The sequence below is a fragment of the Salmo salar genome, chromosome ssa29 (genome assembly GCF_905237065.1).
Source record: "Salmo salar chromosome ssa29, Ssal_v3.1, whole genome shotgun sequence".
Classification (NCBI taxonomy): domain Eukaryota; kingdom Metazoa; phylum Chordata; class Actinopteri; order Salmoniformes; family Salmonidae; genus Salmo; species Salmo salar.
In genome coordinates, this window is record NC_059470.1 from 28,967,010 (window position 1) to 28,972,316 (window position 5,307).

Consider the following 5,307-nt stretch of genomic DNA (forward strand, 5'->3'; position numbering starts at 1 on the left):
TTTCCTTTATTTGATCAAATACAGAAATACGCTCTGTACCCTCATTAGGAGCATAAACATAAAAATAAATACATAACATCCGCCTTGACCAATAAAATCCGACCCTTGACAATCTCTGTTGTAGATACCACAGTCACCCCTAAGCCTGAGGAAAACAAAATTGCCACCCCAGCACTGAAATTAGTACTATGACTGAGTATATGCTGCCCCTCCCACCACATACCCCAGTCAACCTCATTAGCCTCATCACTATGTATCTCCTGTAGAAAAACTACATTAAGCCTTTTCTGTTTCATTACTTCTAATACCCAAGCCCTCTTATTCCTGTCCCTTCCCCCATTAATATTGAGAGAACCTACCCTTAGTACCTCCATATAGAAAACAGTAAAGAAAAGCAGAAGAAACCACAAAGAAAACAGACGAAGAGAAAAAAACACCTTATGAGGCATGATCATCATCATTGTTTTCATTTTCTCTTAATCTTACCACATTTCCCATGACCTTTTGCTGCCGTGACAGCAGTAACACATTTCCTCAAGCGGAAGTACTTCTTCACACTCAACTGGTCTAACCCCATCGTCTTCTGTAACATCACAGCTGACCTCACAAACTTACCAACATCAAAGAAATCTGCCAATTTGACAGATTTCCCAAAAGTCTGATTCAGGAACCCATTTACCTCCTCTTGATTGTAAATTGAGTCGTCACCAGCTGCTATCTTATCAATAGAGATATCCATATCCTTCTCCTGATCCTCCTCAACTGAGGACACAGACCCCTGACTCCCCTCTGCCACATCGCTCTCAACACTCCACACTTGCACCCCATCACTGGTACCAGGCATCTCCTCCACTGCCTGGGAGACTAGCACCCCATGAACCCCCTCCTCTACCCCATTACTCATAGTGGACATCTCCTCCACTTCCTGGGAGACTAGCTCCACATGAACCCCTCCTGTACCCCATTACTCATAGTGGACATCTCCTCCACTTCCTGAGAGACTAGCTCCACATGAACCCCTCCTGTACCCCATTACTCATAGTGGGCATCTCCTCCACTACCTGAGAGACTAGCTCCACATGAACCCCCTCCTGTACTCCATTACTCGTAGTGGGCATCTCCTCCACTACCTGGGAGACTAGCCCCACCTGAACCACTCCTGTACCCCATCACTGGTACCAGGAATCTCCTCCACTTCCTGGGAGACTAGCCCCACCTGAACCCCTACTGTACCCCATCACTCGTAGTGGACATCTCCTCCACTTCCTGGGAGACTAGCCCCACCTGAACCCCTCCTGTACCCCATCACTGGTACCAGGCATCTCCTCCACTACCTGGGAGACTAGCTCCACCTGAACCCCTCCTGCACCCCATTACTTGTAGTGGCATCTCCTCCACTTCCTGGGAGACTAGCTCCACATGAACCCCCTCCTGTACCCCATTACTCGTAGTGGACATCCCCTCCACTTCCTGGGAGCCTAGCCCCACCTGAACCCCTCCTGTACCCCATTACTCGTAGTGGACATCTCCTCCACTTCCTGGGAGACTAGCTCCACCTGAACCCCCTCCTGTACCCCATTACTCATAGTGGGCATCTCCTCCACTACCTGGGAGACTAGCCCCACCTGAACCCCTCCTGTACCCCATTACTCATAGTGGACATCTCCTCCACTTCCTGGGAGACTAGCTCCACATGAACCCCTCCTGTACCCCATTACTCATAGTGGACATCTCCTCCACTTCCTGAGAGACTAGCTCCACATGAACCCCCTCCTGTACCCCATTACTCGTAGTGGACATCTCCTCCACTACCTGAGAGACTAGCTCCACATGAACCCCCTCCTCTACCCCATTACTCGTAGTGGACATCTCCTCCACTACCTGGGAGACTAGCTCCACATGAACCCCCTCCTCTACCCCATCTCTCGTACTGGGCATCTACTCACCAGTTTGGGGAAATGGCTCCTCCGATCTGTCTTACCTCCTACAACAATATTTTTATGCTGCACATCAGACCCTATGTTCCCCTCTGGTACAAGCTGAAACTCAGTACCCTCAACACAAACAACTTGTTCCTCAGCAACAGGTGCTTGTGGCGGCTCTACCACTGTCAACCAACCTCTCCCTACATCAGTGGTCCCAGGCGTTACGAGGACCACTTGCGCCCCTCCCTCCGCCTTCTCCCTTTTCGGACAAGCATGTTGCTTATAGCCAACATCCCCCACACTCAAAACACCGTTGACTAACCATACTAGCATGAGCCATATACAGTCTATTGTCATACTTGACTTTAAATGATAACTCCAAAGTCTGCTCCGGTGAGTTCAAAAACATAAACACCTGTCACCGAAATGACATAACCTGTTTCAGAGTGTTTGCAACACAGTGGGATAATTTTAATTGAACTTGCAAACTTCCCAAACCGCAATAACTCGCGCTCCAATAGCTCATTGGGAGTAAACGGCGGTACATTTGAAATCGTTACCCTTGTTGACGGAGAAAAAAGCGGCGTAACTTGAATAAACATACCTTTAAGAAGTACACCATGCTCAACCATACGATCAACAAGACTTTCTTCTTTAAGAAGTACACCATGCTCAACCATACGATCAACAAGACGCTCTTCTTTAAGAAGTACAACATGCTCAACCATCCGATCAACAAGACTCTCTTCTTTAAGAAGTACACCATGCTCAACCATACGATCTACAAGACTCTCTTCTTTAAGAAGTACACCATGCTCAACCATACGATCAACAAGACGCTCTTCTTTAAGAAGTACACCATGCTCAACCATATGATCAACAAGACGCTCTTCTTTAAGAAGTACACCATGCTCAACCATACGATCAACAAGATGCTCTTCTTTAAGAAGTACACGATGCTCAACCATACAATCAACAAGACTCTCTTCTTTAAGAAAAACCACCACTGCTTTATTCATCCGCGACGCATTAGCAACATTTTCATAGCCGACCTTCTCTCCTACGGCGACCAGAAACTCCTCCACAGTGACAGTAGCTTCAGTAACACACCTGAAGCCGTGCCGAAGTGAGGTCGACATCCCCGCCAAAGCCAGGGCAATTTTTAAATAAAATAAATAATCACCTTAATCATGCATAGAAAAAGGAAAACCACCAAGAAAAGGAAAACAAGAAGGAAAAAACAGGCGATCTAACTCCAGGCAACACTCGCTCATACAATTTCCGGCATGCACCAAACACTCCCAGCATGCAGAGAGAGAGACATTATTACATCATGCCAATTAAGCTAATGAAATTGAATTGAGAGAAAGAGAGATCATTATTATTACTTTAGCTCTAATCAAGTACTGAACAGGTTAGTGTTCATGGTCATTTGTGAGAGGTGAAAGTTCACTGACCTGTAGTGACCCCCAGAGGTGAGATCAGTGTCAGCTGCGGTCCAGAGTGGTGTAGGCTCCCTCTGCTGGCGACTTGAGGAAATAGCTGAACTTCTTAAACATGAGCTGTAGGGGGCGCTTTATGCAACGCATCAGATCAGTGATCACTACCCCTGGGGGCACTGCATAGGCTGTCACACCTAGACCTGTCAACACACACACACACACACACACACACACACACACACACACACACACACACACACACACACACACACAAACCCTCTCCTTGTACAAGTGCTCAGGGCATCTTTGCTCCATTTCCAACCCCTTAGTGTTGGTGGTTAAGCCATTACACACTCACACTGGTACATGCTTAGATCCAGTCTCCATGCAACGGGGTGCAGACACACACACACACAGACACACACACACACAAACCAGGCCCGAAATCAGCGTTATCAACCCTTCTCATGTGGTTGTAGAGAACGTAGACCAATCTGTCTCTGTGCTTCCGATAGAAAGCAAATATCCTCGGAGAGACTTCAGAAATCCCCTCGTCAATCAGTCTGTCTTTCTGCCACAGAAATGGATGTGTTAGAGAACTCTCTCTGTGTGTGTGTGTGTGTCATGCCTCCAAATTGTTAATGAACGATTGATAGGCTACAGATAAAGTCCCTCTTTCATCAGAGGAGAGTTATGTTGTAGAGCAACTCTCACAAAATGTCTATCTGAATAGTAACAGTATTCTCATTCTGTGCCAAGTAGGACCATAAAGGGAGTTAGTCAAGACAGATATCCAGCTGTAGCCCGGAGGCTCCTTATATTAGCTGGGCATCAAGTTTCACCTGACCATGTGACTTGACTGTGAAAACTGAGTGTCACATCATCAGGTTAAACCCAGGCCCCTACATGAGAGAGACTGTAAGAAATGAATCTCACACTCCCATGCAGGTTCTGTTTCACCTCAGGTGTAATTCAAGCCTGTCTAAACAGCAGCTGAAAACATTCCAGTTTCAGCGTTTCTCTCTGAGATGTTTCTGGTAGTTTCCAGGTGAGTATCTGTTGCCCTGTGTCACCAGCAGCAAACCAGAAAACCTCATCCCTACAGGGAATGCCGTGTGTGTGTGTGTGTGTGTGTGTGTGTGTGTGTGTGTGTGTGTGTGTGTGTGTGTGTGTGTGTGCGTGCGTGTGCGTGCGTGCGTGCGTGCGTGCGTGCGTGCGTGCGTGCGTGCGTGCGTGCGTGCGTGCGTGCGTGCGTAAATCCTCCACTAGGTGGAATCCTATCACAGTTAGGTGTCAATGTTCTCCAACCATACACTGTTCAAAAAACCAGCCTCATGTTACACACTTCTCTCTTCTGTTCTGTAGAAGCAGCTGAGGACATCTCATTTAAACCATGTGCAGACTAGTTACAACTTCCTGTTTTCACAGACAACAGAAAATACCCTCCTCTCCTGGTGGGCCTCGGTGCCACTACCACAAAAACGCACACACACACACACGCATGCACGCACGCACACACACATAAACACATAAACACATACACACACACACACACAGACACACATACACACACATACACACACACACACACAAACCAGGGCCGAAATCAGCTTTGCCAGCCCTTCTCATGTGGTTATAGAGAAAACAGTCCAATCCTAAATGCTACACTATCTAAACTTGGCCTATGCTATGTTGGTCCTATGCTGCCAGCTGTCATCTTGTGTGATAATGAAAGACTGTCAGTCTGTCTGTCAGCATTGGGACAGTGACAGAAACTGAAGCCTGGCCGCATGTGTAATTAGCGTTGTTTTCACAGTCATTATGGCTCTGAGAGGAGATAAATAACTATTCAATGTAATTACCAGATAGTAGACAGTAAACCATGAAGTAACAGTAAGACTGCTGTCACAATGGGGCTGGTTGAAAAAAAACACAATGAA